This window comes from Pseudorca crassidens, chromosome 18 (genome assembly GCF_039906515.1).
Source record: "Pseudorca crassidens isolate mPseCra1 chromosome 18, mPseCra1.hap1, whole genome shotgun sequence".
NCBI lineage: Eukaryota > Metazoa > Chordata > Mammalia > Artiodactyla > Delphinidae > Pseudorca > Pseudorca crassidens.
Window position 1 is genome coordinate 22,239,661 of NC_090313.1, and position 17,375 is coordinate 22,257,035.

Sequence of the window (17,375 nt, forward strand, 5' to 3'; positions counted from 1 at the left end):
TAAAACATGTATGCTTTGGGCTTCCCTGGTGGCGCAGTGGTTGAGAGTCCGCCTGCCGATGCAGGGGACACGGGTTAGTGCCCCGGTCCGGGAAGATCCCACATGCTCTTCCCACATGCCGTGGAGCGGCCGGGCCCGTGACCCATGGCTGCTGAGCCTGCGCGTCTGGGGCCTGTGCTCCACAACGGGAGAGGCCACAACAGTGAGAGGCCCGCGTACCGCAAAACAAACAAACAAACAAACAAAAACATGTATGCTTACAAGAGAGTAGATCTTAAAAGCTCTTGTCACAAGAAACAAAAAAACATATATGTCTAAAAGTGTGGTTATGTATGTTAATTAGAGTTACTGTGGTGATCATTTAACAACATATACAAATACTGAATCATTATTTTGTAGAACTGAAGCTAGTATGATATTATATTTCAAATATGTATCAATTAAAAAACGAAAAAATATATGCTTACACTTGAAGAAGAGTCTTAATGTTTCTTCTGATTGTGGCTAATTTCCGGAAATGAGATAATCTCTAGTCATCCAAGATGGAAGACTTGGATGACAGCTCTGTATTTTAAACCTGTTCTGCACTCCTCAGTCTTTTAATCATTTTAACAAATTAAATAATGAATATTGATGAGAACTACTTAATAGGGTAGTGAAAACCACTTTATATGTATGAAGTACCTTACAGGGTAGTCTCGAATGAAATACATTTAAAGAGTAAATGTTTTTCAATGAAAGAAATACACAATCTTGAAAAGGTATACCATTCAACCAGAGTACAAAAATAGCTACTGAGCTTTATTTTTCCCTTCTCCTTATTTCTCTTTGTATACCTTATGCTGGTAAAAATTAAGTACTTTCAACCTTCTTATTACCCCTTATTTTATGAAAAATCATTGAAAAAGAAAGGAAGAGACAAATCATAAATTTAAAAACAGGGGTGTGTAGCAAAAAAAAAAAGGTGGGGGGGAGATGAGAGATAAATCAAAAAAAGGAAAGGAGACTCAGAAAGAAGGGGTAGAAATTAAGGACTATGTGAATATAGTTGTTGCTAAATCATCATTTTCTAATTTATTTTAATATTTTAAAAATATTGTAATTATGTTTTATAATTTTTCTTCAAAATAAGAGTTTAAAAAGTAAGTGATTGAAGCAAGGCATAAAATAATATATCAGCATCCAAAATATTTACACAACTTGTCATTTTTTTCTAGATAAGCATTGTTCATTTACCTTCAGAAAGTAGACAAGTGGGATAAAAATAAACTGAACAAAGCTGTTGTCTGCTCTGCATTAACACTGCTCCCATGCTAGCTGAGGCATATGAACACATACTGAGATGAAATTGAGGATGTTCTGATTGGCTTAAATCCACTTCTGCATTAGCTGGTTGCATATCCTTGTGCAAAGCGTATCATGGGTACTTGGTGTCTAAAGAATGCAACTGGACCAAACAAAACAATTTTTTGTTGTTGTGGTTAGAATTTAGAAATATATATCACTGCTGTAAGTTAGAGAATGTTGAAAAAAATCTTATGGTTATAATTTAGTTATTTCCAATGTCTTTCAAAGTCATTCCTGCACTTCCAATGGTTTACTTCATACAAGTATAGCATAGGTTAATATTTTATTGTTTAATTGCCTTAAAGCTAAGAAGCTCTATGGATATTTATCCACTTTAGATTTTAAAATGTTTTTAATATTGTCAAAGCAACATGATACCAATGAATGATTTAACTTAAGAAAGGTCAGTACCAGTTGGAAAGAATTTTAATAAATTATTTTAAGGAATAGCTGAACATTGTCTAATGCACAAATTGTCCAAAAGCATATGTGACATCTAAATGTGACTTTCTAAATAAAGGAAACATTTTTGCAGACACTATAAATTTTAGAAAAGAAATTTTGATAAGCTTAAAGATATTTTATTTAATGAAAATTAGAACAACACCTGAAACTACATGCTTAAATTAATCTTTGACTATCATAGTGTATATATATATATATATATGTGTGTGTGTGTGTGTGTGTGTGTTTATAAAAGAATGCTCATCCAAAAAATATGCAGCCAGATAAATCCTTTTGTAGATGAATACTGCAATATGCCATACATTTAAATAAAAACAAACTTCAATGTAATAGGAAGAATTGCCCAGTAATTTAATATTTTTCATTGCTAGAATGACAATTGAAGACTTCTTGGTTAAACAACTGATTGACTACTAAAGCTATTTCATAAAAATTATCAGTAACAGTATAATGGTAGTACCTTTTCCATTCATCAATATAGCAGAATTTAAGAGTAATATCTTTTTGCATTCTACCATTTGGTTAGTTTTTGTTTGTTTGTTTGTGGTACGCGGGCCTCTCACTGTTGTGGCTTCTCACGTTGCAGAGCACAGGCTCCGGACGCTCAGGCTCAGCGGCCATTGCTCACAGGGACCAGCCGCTCCGCGGCATGTAGGATCTTCCCGGACCGGGGCACAAACCCGTGTCTCCTGCATCGGCAGGCAGACTCTCAACCACTGCGCCACGAGGGAAGCCCTTGGTTAGTTTTAAATAAACTTTTTAGAATATGTTTTACTTTAGTTCTTTTACAGTTGGACAGTTGATTCTATTAAATATAAACTTCTAGTTAATTTTGAGGACATTTTATGTTTTAGAAAAAAAGATGGAAGGAGGGGAGAAGAAAGAAAAAAAGTTTGAAACATATGAAGTCACTTTCTTTAAGAAATATATAAGCTCTTTTCTCAGGAAAGGGAAACAAAAACAAACATAAAAAATAGGATTATATCAAGCTAAAAAGCATTGCACAATGAAGGAAACTATCAAGAAAATAAAAAGGTCAAATAGTGAATGAGTAAAGATATTTGCAAATGATATATCTGATAAGGAATTAATATCCAAAATGTACAAAGAATTCATACAACTCAACATCAAAAAAACCACTGCCACTACGAACAAAAACAATTAAAATATGGGCAGAGGATCTGAATAGGTATTTTTCCAAGGAAGACATATAGATGGTCAACAGGCACATGAAAAGATGCTCAACATCATTAATCATCAGAATAATGTAACTCAAAACCACAATAAGATATCATGTCACACCTGTCAGAATGGCTATTATTCAAAAGGCAACAAATAGCAAGTGTTGGCGAGGATGTGGAAAAAAGGGAACTATAGTACACTGCTGGTGGGAATGTAAATTGGTGCAGCCACTATGGAAAACAATATAGAGATTCCTTAAAAAAATTAAAAATAGAAATACCACATGATCTAGCAATTCCTCTCCTGTTTATTCAGAAAAAACAAAAACACTACTTATAAAAGATATATGCCCCCTTATGTTCATTGAATCATTATTTACAATAGCCAAGATATGGATGCTAGCTAAGTGCTCAAAATAGATGAGTAGATAAAGAAGATGTGGTATGTAAATATAAAATGGAATATTACTCAGCCATAAAAAATAATAAACCTTGCCATTTGTGACAACATAGATGGACCTGGAGAGTATTATACTAAGTAAAATACAGCAGACATAAAGTGACAAACACTGTGTGAATTTACTTATATGTGCAATCTAAAAAACAAAACAAATAAACATACATAACAAAACAAAATCATAGATACAGAGAAAAAACTGGTGGTTGCCAGAGGGAAGGAGGGTGGGAGGAGGAAATAAGTACATGAGGGAGATTAAGACATACAAACTTACAGTTGCAAAATAAATGAGTCACAGGTATAAAATATACAGTATGGGGGATACAGTCAGTAACTATGTAATATCTTTTTTTATGGTGACATATTGTAACTAGACTTATCATGGTGAATCAGTTTGAAACATATAGAAATTTCAAATCACTATATTGTATAATAAGAACTAACATAGTGTTATAGGTCAATTATATTTCAAAAGCAAACAAACAAGTGAACAAACAAATAAACCTAGAAAAAGAGATCAGATTTATGGTTACCAGAGGTGAGGGGTGGGGGAGGGAAAAACTGGATAAAGGCAGTCAAACTGTACATACTTCCAGTTATAAAATAAATAAGTACTAGGGATGTATGTACAACATGATAAATTTAATGAACACTGCTGTAAGTTACATATGAAAGTTGTTAAAAGACTAAATAAATCCTGAGTTCTCATCACAAGAAAAAATTTTTTTAATTTCTTTAATTTTGTATCTACATGAGGTGATGGATGCTCACTAGACTTACTTTGATCATCACTTCATGATGTATATAAATCAAATCATTATACAGTGCTGTGTGTCAATTATATCTCAATGAATCTGGAAGATATATATATATACTGCACATATATAGTTTAAGCCTTAAGTGGCTGTTCATATGACTAATAATACATTTCTTTAAAAAGAATAAGTTGAAATGAAATTTAATAAATAACTAGACATATGGAGATTTGTTTTAGTGCCCTTTTAAAATGAGCTATTAACATACAATGATCACAAAATAGAGACTATAGAATAGTTACAGATGATTAACAGATAAAAAATAGCATGAAGACAATTTTAAGTATAATGCTTATTGCTCTACTCAATATTTTAATTGCTGTTGACTGAGTGAAATCTGTGAAATAAAATCTGAATGTGATTGACATATTATCTCCAATTAATGCTTAATAAAGTGTTGCATTAGCAAACACACCTATGCAGACTTGCCTTTAATATGAATAGTAGCCATAGCACCATAGTTTAGAAATGATTCTAAGTTAATATGAATTATGTTAATATGTAGTTATATTTATGTTTAACAAAAATCAACATTATAGATAAGATATGAGTCACATTCTGTGGTATTTGGGGTGACATGTGAGGAAGCCAAATCTTTTTAACCCACTTTTTTCATTATTTTAAGAGCTCTTTTGATGCCTTGCAAGACATTTGGTACCATCCAAACAGTCCATAAGACATTTGGTCCATGTCAAAAAGTCCTTGATATTTGGTCCTGTCCAAAACCATATGGCACAGACCAAATATTCTCATGGACATTCTGGACAGGGCCAAATGGACCTGTGAGTAATAAACTTCTATTTTACTTTCCCTTGCAGTTTTTGTTGAACTGTGGCTTAACATCCCACACCCCACTCACTCAGGTCTCCACTTAAGAAATGTTAAATTAACAAAATCACAACAACATGTAAAATGTAAAGTTGGTTCAAGAAGAAATAGGAAACTGGAATATCAATAACCAGTAAAGAAATTAGATGTTAAGCAACACCCCTTTCAAAAAAAATAAATTACATCCAACTTATATTTTTATTAGTTAAAACACATTAAATCTCTATTTCATTATAGAAAATAATAGCAGCAAACATGCCTAGTTCATTTTACGAACATTTGGTACCAAACTGGTACCAAACTTTTGAAAAGGTTAATAGTATAGGTCAAGTCACTTATTAAGGTCAATAAAAGTAAATAGGAGAAATATTAGCTAATTATAATAAACTGTTTAAACATTTGGCAACATAACTAAGTAGACTTTATTCTAGAAATGAATAATAATTTTACCCCAGAAAATCTATCAATGCAATCAAACACCTCAGTGCTGCCATATGAGTACTGTCTTTGATTAAGGAGCAGTTAGAAGAGGCAGTCCAAGTAAGTCCTCATGGCCTTTGTCACTTATCCACATCATTACTGACCTGTATTTACCCTTGTTTTGATATAAGAAGCCAATATTTATGCCATGAAGTAATATCATTTCCCAGCAATTCTTTAGCAAAGTATTTGACTCATATAGTAAATGTGGAGATCATGCCATGAGCTATTATTTGATTCAAGGGAAGAATCAATATGCCAATTTTAGAGATTAAAATACTATGTGGTATCTTGGGGCACCCAGGGCACTTCTCCACTATATTCTTAATCTATAAGTAGGAAGTCTTCTCTCATTTAAAATTGCCTGCTCTAGCACTAAAACAAGAGAGAAGAGCTAAGGATTAAAAGCCCGTCAGTCTTGGGGGAAAATCCCTTTTGTTCATTTGGAGAATGATTACTTGTGTTTACAGAGTATCTTGATACAAATAAAATAAAATAAAACGAAATAAAATAAAAACAACCCTTCTTTTTCATGGAACCTAATAATAGCTAATTTGTATTAATATATGTATCAATACTTACTCATCTGTAAAGCAAATGAGTAAGTGTATATTTTGAGTACATAAACTGATCAATCTGATCAATTAGAATTCTAGATTACCCCTTAATAGAGCAGTTATAAAGTAATAGAGAGGACAATTAATGCTAAGAGGCCACAGGGAATCTAGATGTGATGTCTAGTACTGATTGAGAGAAAATTGACATTGGCAGATACACTGGAAAGTATGGTCAGTATGTCCAAAATACCTAATTCCCCTCTTCTATACTCCATTAGATTGTAATAAATGTCAACAAAAGCATCAAATAACTTTCTGGATGTTTGATATTATTCTGTCATATTGTATTCATGCAGCTTTACATATCTAAATTACTTTTTTGGTCCTGTTTGCTTCCATCTGCTCAGTTAGTCCTATTTAAGTCTCCTAACAGTTATTCTATTAGATACAATTCCTTATGCTCAAAATACACTAAACTTTAATTTTTTGTTTTCAATCATATCTGCATTTTCTATCAGATTACTAAAAAACAAAAAGCAACAAAAGAACCCTTAACTTTTTTAACTACTTTAACAAATCATTCCATGTATTAGGCAAGTTTTGGCAAATAAAGCAATCTGCTATGCTTGCAGAAGCAACAAAATGTGTCAAAAAGATGCAACAAAATTTCTGCGTGATTTAACATCTAATAGAAAGGAAAAAGGAAATGCTAATTATTTTATGCATCAGATGAGAACCATCATGCTGAAACCTGAAGGAAATATTTTCAGAGAACATTCAGTTTAATAATATTCTCCAATTCAGTGGTTTAAGTTGAATTCTTTCTTGGATGAGCAGAATCTTCTCGGACTAAACATTATATTTAGTTTAGTGTGAAAATTGCATATTCAATTAACTTGGATTTATTTTTACCTCCTTTCATATACTTATGAGATTCTACAAATACTAATTTTATATTTGTCATTAAGTATTTTCAATCACATACATCCCATAGATAAACTGGGTAAATTAAAAGTGATTATTGACACTCTTCTGTCTTCATTTCTTGATAATATAATGAGATTCTATGATTTCCTTTAGCACCAACATATGATATGGAAGAGAGGCTGAAATTTCCTAAAATAATTTTCAAATTATTTCTGTCCTAATGTAATTGCTCCTGTAAATGTAATGCCCTGCTAGTTTATTGATCACAGTTATAATGTGCTTTTTATACTCCTGCACTGTTGACTACCCTTCATTGGTACATTAACTTACACCATTTAAAACTCATTTTCTTTTCCCTTAACTCTGTACTAATAAAGTCTGACAAAGTTATGAGTTCGTTAATATCCTTTCCTACCAACACGATTCCTGATATTGCATAGTAGTTAGGCAGATGGGCTAGGGAATTACATACATCTAGGTTCACATTTAAATGCTGCCATTTTTAAATTTAGGAAGTTGAGTAATTTAAATTTAGTTAAATTTCATAGCAACTGATCACCTCACTTCACAAAGGATAATTAGAATATATTATCCCACGTTTTAAGTATTATATGTGTAATATGTGAAAGTTATTTATCCTAGTCTTGGCTATAGTGAGTCGAGTTACCTTCTGGGTGATGTTGTAAGCCATTAGTATTTGTGCATTTGGTCATCTGAGCAATATGACAGTTCTTGTATATTTTAATGAACAAAGAATTAAAATCATCTATGTATGGTGTCTTTTTTTTTCTTATGACTTTTTTTTCCATCATTCGATTTACTTTCATAGTTATTAAGTTAAGCTTTTGTTCCTGGTGGTATGACAAGGTAAACTTCTGTTAATGTAAACTTCACTTTCAAATTATCATTTTATATAGTGTATGTAAAATAACCATTAGGCAATTCCCATTTCTATGAAATCCAAAACATAGAATATCTTTTAGTTTTCTCATGTAGTTAGGTAACTGGAAATCCTTACAAAATGTTTTTAGAGTGGACAAAGTGATCCATGGTGATAGTGACTTAATATGAACTGAAAACAATATTTTCTTCAATGACAGTTTAGACATCAATTATTGAGTATACATCAAATAAATGTTAAGCAATTATAATAGCTACTTTTTATAAAACCCAAAACCCACTCATCCTCTCAGGCTCTCAGAATTAGAACATGCGCCATGGCTTAAAAAATGCTCTGTATTGCTCTTGAAGGGAGTTGTCATCACTATAAAAACATAAAAATGCAAAAAAGGAAATTATTTAAATTAGAAGTGGAAATGACCATTTCCATCATTTTTAGTTTCTCTTTCTCATATTTCTAGCATTATACTCTATCTTTTGTTTAATTTATAGAGAAGAAGCCACTTAGGCATGATTCATTTGGTATTTTTGGAAGTTACTACATGTGTGAAGACCCTCAGAATTTGAGCAGTCAAAACTTGCTTTAAGTTAACTTCAATGGGTGTATCACCCCTGTATATCCTAAAACATCTTTTAACTGTGTATTTCTGTTCAGCCCGAAGTATCTATGACTATGGTTAGCTTCTTTATTTGTTAATTTTCAGCTTCTCAATAATCACAGGCACTTTTAACATGATTACACAAAAGACTAACTCAGCAATTGATTCAATAGGCATTAATGAGAGGTTATTAGAGACATAGTGTTCTGTTATTTGATCTTTGTTTTAAAATATATTGATTCTAATGGAGGCAAATGTATTGAGTAGAGGAAGAAATCTCAGGCACATATTTATAAGGAAGAAGCAAAATTTTGAATAATAATTCAATTATAATTGAAAAGCTATGTGGATAGTTTTCTGGGGAAGTGAAAATAGTGAGCAGAGTTATCAGTTAATGAAGAGTATCAACTGTCAAAATATAAACACCAAAAACATTGTTTCTATTTGTTTACTTTTTGTAGATTATATGTTTCTACCCTAAGAACATTAACTCGTTAATTTATCTTTATCATAATTTTCACACATTATACTCAGTAGTGATGTGATAAAGTCTGCATAAATATGACTTCTAATACCAAAAAAAGCCTTTAGGTTTATACAAGACAAAAAGAAGTTGATCTTCCTCTAGTAATGTGGATAATATTATGAAAATTACTACTTTTAATGAATTTTTATCACCTGTATTTCAACTGACTTCTGTTTTGTAATAACATTAGAGTGACATAAAACAATGTCACTTATTTTTCATGTACATTTCTCTAAGTTGGCTGGTGTAAAGCTCATCCAGGTTGGACTCAGCTGGCTTTGGCTCCAAGATGAAGGGTGGAGCCAAGTCCGCTAGAGACATGTATCATTCTCCTTCATCTAGAAGCTACCTGAACTAGGTTAATCTCATGACAAAAGGTAGGAGAAAAGAAGGAAAAGACCATACATACAGAGGCATTTCAAGCTTTAGCTTGAACCACATCTACACCATCTCATTGGCCAAAGGAAGTTACATACCTGCATCTAGCATCAATGAGATGGAATAGTACATTTCCCCCCTCCATGGAGACTGAGGATGGGGAAAAAGAATGCTTATTTGCTGTACAATAATTGTCTACCACAATCTGTACAGGAGTGATGATAATAATTTCATAGTGCTGTGTAGAGGACAAGAGCTGTAAAAGTGTAATGAAAATTTAAAGTACTAAAACATGTGAGGATATATTTATTAATATTTACTATTAGTAGAATGCTAAATGTGAGCCAATATGATCTATTAGTCAGTTTAGAACAAAAGATAACTTATTTAGTTATTTTGTAAAATGTCTTAGTTGGAAATAAACAGATAGGACCTGGAAATACATAAAACTTGGTGAAATAATTATTTTCTTAATGAGAATACAGAACTAAAAAAAAAGTACAGAACTGATTTATTGTTTATCTCTATAAACAGTAGTCTACAGTAATTACTCTCAAATTAAGTATAATGCTAATAACATTAATTTAGATAGATAGAAATGATACATGACAGATAGTCATTGTTATTAATCAGTGTGATATTGTAAAACCATACATAAAAACATGCTTGAGACTATTTTTGCAGTTTTTATTTTATATAATATCACTTTTAATAGTGAATTTTATAAAAAATAGTGTAGAATGATGAAAAATCATGGCAATACCATCAATAATTCATTTAAACTATAAATGTATTGAAGTCATTTATGAGCTACATAATGTATTTTAATTTCATTATCTGTGTATATGTAGGAGGTTAGTGTTTATAATGGATAGTTCACAAGTGAAGAAACTAAATTCAAGATTTTGTTTATTGCCCCAAATCACCCATCTTATCAAAGAAAGAAAAGCATTTCTCCATTGTTCATCATGACATTAAAATGATACTCTTGAAGATGATACCTCTTTTGACAGCTCTGTCAATTTCAGATCTCTCCTTCTCTCCCACTGAGGTATAGCTGTTATCTGTTTGGTGAGTAGATTTACTGATATTTTCCCTAGTATATCTACGTGAACATGTTTATTTACTTTTATTTTTTATTAATTTATTTTTTTTGGAATATAATTGACATAGCACATTAGCTTCAGATGTACAACATAATGATTTTATATATATATATATATAATATATACATACATATATATATATATATATATATATATATATATATATATATATATCCTTTTTCAGATTCTTTTCCCTTATAGGTTATTTCAAAATATTGAGTGGAGTTCCCTGTGCTATACAGTAGGTCCTTGTTGATTATCTATTTTATATACAGCAGTGTGTATGTGTTAATCCCAAACTCCTAATTGATCCTCCCCCCTTCCCCTTTGATAACCATAAGTTTGTCTTATATGTCTGTTAGTCTATTTCTGTTTTGTAACTAAGTTCCACATATTAGTGACATATGATATTTGTCTTTGTCTGGCTTTCTTCACTTAGTATGATAATCTCTAGGTCCATCCATGTTGCTGCAAATGGCATTATTTCATTTTTTAATGGCTGAATAATATTCCATTGTGAGTGTGTGTGTGTGTGTGTGTGTGTGTGTGTGTGTATACCTCATCTTTATCCATTCATCTCCCGATGGAGATGTAGAAATCCATACTAGCAGTTTGTGTGTGTACTTCCTTTTCCTCAATGTATAGTATAGTTTAAATTTAATGTATTCTTTGACTTTAGTATATATATTTTATACATTTAGTAATTTTAAATATGTATATATTTAAATTATTTCAATAAGAGTACATTGCTGTATTGTATTTCATGATATGGATGTACCCTAAGTTTATTTAATCAGTTTCTTATAATATATATTTATGTTTTCTTATATTCACTATTAGGAAAAAATGCTTCCCCAGGCATTAGTGTACATATGTTGTTAAGCATACATAAAGACAAATCTTTAGAGAATAAACAAAGTAAAGTAATTGCTAAAATATAAGATATACATATTTTTATTGCAATCTTTTTTTTCAAACTGCTTTCTACAGAGCAATTCAATTTCTTCTCTCAACAACAGTTGGCATTATTAAAAGCTGATGGTTAAAAGATGCTAATAGTATTCTAACCTGCATTCTTTTTCATTATTAATGAAAAAGACCATTTACTGACCATTTTTATTCCTTTTTCTTTGGCTCTATTTCATAATTGCTTCCCAATTATTTAATTGAGTTGTTTTTATTTTCTTTGTAGGAAATGTTTATACATCCTGGATATCAATACTGTGTATGTTAAACATGTGGCAAATGCTTCCTTTCAGTCTGTTGCTTGTCTTTTAACAATATTTATGGTGAATCGGAATTTTAATTTTGATATAACTAAGTTTATCAAAGTAGACTTTATGACTTTTGCTTTTTATGTCTTGTTGGTTTTTTTCTCTCCCATAGTCACAAATATTGCATACTAATTTTATTCTAATTCTTTTAAGATTCTTAAAGCATATACTGCAGAGTCAGAATCTTACGTTAACATCCTAATATGCTATTTAGTAGCTTTATGACATTTAGCAAGAAACATAATCCCTCAGTACTTCAGTTTCCTAAATTACAAAATTGGAATTATAATAAAAAATAGCATGCATGTTAATTGTGGTGATTAAGTGACATATTAGAGGAAAATATACTCACTTATCATATCGTCTTGTCTTGGAACCTTAAAATCTGTTGTGCAAAAAATGTATGGTTCTATTTCTGTATCTGGGAGCTTAATTCTTTCCATTTACCTATATGTCTAGCTAAGGTAACCAACTGTCTCAGATAGCTCTTGAATTTCATTTCAGTGAACAAACTTTGGGTTGCTAGTAAATAGGAACATGCTTATTTTTTTGTGTATTGGCTTCGTACGCTTTTTCCTTATTAAACTGAATAATTCTAGTAGGTTTTGTTTATGTTTTATAGGTTCTTTGGAATTTTCTATGTAGACTGTAATGCTATCTATACATAAAGATGTTATTTTTCTTTCTCTCTAATTGATTTGTTTTATGCTTGATAAGTTTGTGATTCATATTTAAATTACTTCCGTGGTTCATGAAGCTCTGTCCATGACTTAATTAAAGCTTTCCAATACATGCTTATACCTACCTATAAGCATTTGGAAAACAAGCAGTCAATCTCTCTCTGAATTCATCAATATTAACTTGACATAGTGTTCCCAAAGCTAAAGCACTGCTAAACATATGATTACATTCCAAGTCTTCAAAAAATGAGAAAATACATTATTAGTGTACTTTGAAAATATAGTTGTTAGTTAATATTTCCCTCAAAAAGACTTGGTAGATAAACATAGCTAAATGAACACATAAATATGATTCACTGGTATCTTAATTATATCACTATGTATAGCTGTAGATATGATTTTATATATTTTATATTTTGACAGACTAAGAAAAATGGTAAACCTATGCAGGGTTTATTTTAGGCTGAAGGACAATTATATGTATTGAAAATATGTAAAAATTGCTTTGAAAGTACATAAATCATAACATTTTTATAGACCATGAATACATTTTGAGATATTAAAATTTGCATTCTATATATATGTAAAACATGTTATCTGTGGTAACTAAGCTAGATACTGGATTTTTAAATAAGATCTTTTTCTCTTCTTTTTTAAAGTGCTATTGTTGGCCAGCAATTCATTGGCATATTTGAATTAGTTATTCCCATAATTTTGTAACTATCAAAACATTTCCTACAACTGAAAAAAATGCCAATTTTTTTACTATGACATACAGGGAAAGATTGGTTAAACTATTTTCAAAATTTCCCTCAAAATCATGTGGGCATTTTCCTTTAATTTTTATTGTTGATTTTCAGGGTCTTCAGTTCATATATTAATGCCCTATTCTGTGTCATGTACTGGTGTCCTGTGCAATCACTGCTTTTCAAAATAGCAATAGTTATAGCTACAGATTGATTATGCCTTTATAATTATAGGATCAAATTAAAAAGAAACTTCCTTAGTTCATGATTTGAAGCAAAAATAATATTATTATTTGTTCCTAACTTAATCATTGACTTTGGGATAAATAGAAGTGTCTAGATACACATTATCAAAATAATGCATTATTTTGATAGTATATTACAACTTTTAATATTTTAACTTCATTTGTAAGCTATAGAGTGAATTAGTTACTACTAACATTAATATCACTGCCCTATCCTATGTGATATTATTTTTCACATAATTATATGAAAAGTAATTCTGCCTTGTAAATGGAATAATAGCAAATCATTTAAAAATATTCATTAAGACAAAAAATGTATTTCACATATAAGAACCATGCTCAAAATGTTTTAATAAACTTGATATAATACATATAACATGTATATAAATATGTATAAATGAAGGCATTTCAGAGGGGAAAAAAAGAATATGGAGCATATGCTTGAGAACAGAAAATCACATTTTTTTATCATGGTGTCTGCAAAATTATACCAAATAATTTAAGTAGTTACTTTATTTATGAATAGTGATGAAAAAAATTATAATCGCTTTATAGAGTTCAAGAAAAATCTATTTAACAAGAGAGAATTTTTTTTAAACTCTGCTTATGTCTCCTTATATAATTCTTTGGTAATTATGCCCACATTTGGTTAAATACACTGAAATCTGTCTACAAAACCATAGCAAATAATTTAGATGGCTAACTTACTTATGGACAACAATAAAATGTTGGGTTATTTTTATAGTTTCTATGGAAATGAGAACAAGAGATAGTTTTGTTTTTCAACTCTGCTTCTTACTAACCATATTTATTTGGAATAAATTCACATTTTAGTAAATATACATTTATTATAAAACAACATACTTTTATGTTTTTAGAAAATGTGTGTTAAAAAAGTGCTATAGCACTTTTTTAATCTATCTATCTATAGTGCTATCTATAGCACTTTTTAAATCTATTTCTTCTTATTTAACAAACCAAAGCAAGAAAGAATGAAGAGAAAATAAAATAGTTTGCTGGTCATGTCAGAATGGCCTATAGATCATTTAGAAGTGGGGGAAATTTTGAATAATTTAGTCATTTAAAATTATTCAATCTACTCATTTAATCTTAAAATAATTTATAGCAGTAATGGTTTTATCTGATAATTTGAAGAATTCAAAATATATTAAAGAGCTGTAGGTGGAACAAGGAACTGAACTTTCAAACACATTTTTTAAAGCATATATAGCCAAATATGATAAGTTGGAGGAAGAAGCTATTATATAATTTCATCAAAATGTTGAGTTTTGAACGGAAGACTTATAAACTGTAAACTGCAGCACTTAAATAGTTTGAAATTCAGAGGGTTTTAACAGATTTGTCCCATATTGAGTTTGAAATGATTATGTGTAATTATCATACTACTGACTGTTACATAATGCTATCAGTCACAGCATTGCATAGAATGAGATAAATGACATCACAATAACTATAACGCAGAATTATATACTAAACATAGAATTGCATGTGGTTTTAATTTCCTTATATATACCTCTCTTTATGTTTCAGAATTTCTAAATTAATCAAATGTGACCATACGAAGAATTGGACTAACAAGGATTATCAAATTAGACTTACATGAACCAGAGATTTTACCAGTCTCAAGCTTTACTAATTATTTAGGAGTAAAAGTAACTACAAGCCATAAGTGAAAAGGAAAAGGAATAGGAATAGGACTGCCAATTTAGCCTCCCAGCTCTATCCTTGTATTAGGATTCACTCTGACTCCCATTAAGTTATGAAGTTCCCAGTTGGTATAAAATGTCATTTTGTTGTTATTAAATGTCTCTACATTTTACTCAGTTCTATAGCTTAAGTAAATTTTTTCAGGGAGACATACCTCATAAATTATTTCATTCTAAATTTGTTTAACACAAGTAAACTTAGTCAAATGAGATTCAATCTGCTGAGAATATTTATTCCATAGATTAGGATCCTCCCTTGAGGAAATGATGTTGGCTTGTCTGCCAGGAATTCTATTTGTATGTATACAAGGAGATTAACTAAGCTAAATTCCTTTTATTCCAGAAAGGATCCCATAGTAAAGGGAGAAGATGGATGACTGTCTAACCATTTCTTCCTCATTGTGTAATGCCAGTACTACAAAAGATGGGACAGTGGGCATGTATATAAATCTGGGTTCTCCAGAGAAAAACAACCAATCTAATCAGTTGAAAGAAAGGCTTTGAAAGCAAAAATTGAATTTTCTGGAAAAGAAATTCTGTAGTCTAGAGGCTACCCAAGTTCTCCACCTGCTGGCCTGTGTACAGATTTTAAATTTACCAGCTCCCACAATCACATGAGTCATTTCTTAAAATAAATCTCTTTTCCAAGAAGGTTAGTTTTTGCTCTTAAGGCTTTTCAACTAGTTGAATGTGGCCCACCCACATTATCAGAAGTAATCCTATTTAAAGTCAATTTATTGTAGAGGTTAAATATACAGACAAAACACCTTCACTGCAAAACCTAGATTAGTGTTTGATTAAATAACTGGGTGCTATAGCCTAGCCAAGTCTACACATAAAACTTACCATCACAGAATGCGGGCCCTCTGCTAATACCAATGATTCTTGCACTGGAGAAGTAGTCAAGCCTTATTCTAGATCCAGGAATCTCACTTGAAGATGGATTTCTGTTGGGAAACCTGATTTTATGATATGACAGGTTAGAAAATATTCTGTTCACTATACCTAGTTTCGATCAATTTTCATCTAGAAACTCATCTCATAGTCTACTAGTGTTTAAAATATTTTTTGAGATGTTTCTCAAAAATGGCCACAGTAATATCACCCATCTCACATATATTCTACTTTGTGACCATGACATTTCTCCCACTGAGAATAATTTAGAGGAAAAACTATTATATAATTTTATCAAAATATTGGTTTTGGAATGGATAACATATCTTAAGATATTTGCTATTTTAATAACCCAGTACATTTTTTAAATTGCAGGTTTTCTCTTTATGTTTTTGTTAGATTTGTATTTTTTTTTTTACTATTCTTAAAGTACTTAATCTAAAAATTTTAATATACTTCTCTAATTTTATGGACTCTATTCTAAATGTCACTACCTCTAAGGTATATTGTACTGGCGGTTAACTCCATTTTTTTGCTTTACTACCCTATGTGACTATGAAAAGCTCTTAGCTTTTGCCTCCTGGTGCCATTACCTTATAAATTGACAAATGCCTTAGGGGAAATGATTTCCAGGATGCTTGTTTATTTCAATTTTTTTATTACTTCTCTTTAGGATTTTGTTTTCTCCTACATTTCATTAATTTTGTTTTGTTTTGTTTTCTATTTACTTTTACTATTGCTTTATATCAAACTGCTGTATTGAGGCTTAAGCAGAACTACTTTCTCTGTTTAATGTTAGACATAATTCCCTGAAACTTAATGATACATCATGCTCCATCTTTATATACAACAAAACACTATAAAGATGAATAAAAATGTTTTATTTATGTTGTCAGTGGCTTTGTTGCACACCTTTTTAATCGTCCTCATATTCATAGTGGTCAATGTCTTTTCACATAGATTTTTTCAAGTAGGGAATCCTAAATCTTAGTCTAGTGTATAAAAGCTGGCTGCCATGTTCTGGGTTATGAGAAGAAAAATGGAACTGAGTCACTCCAACCTTTAACCACAAATCTCCCTTCAACTATACTTAAAATAAACCTCCAAAATTCTGCTAACTTTGCATATTTGTTTTCACTTGGCTTCCTTGTTTAGAGAAGGGCATTTAAGAATCTTATTGAAAATCCTTATTAAAGATTCTTATTAAAAAATCAACTTGTTTGTGTTCAATCCAGATTTTAAT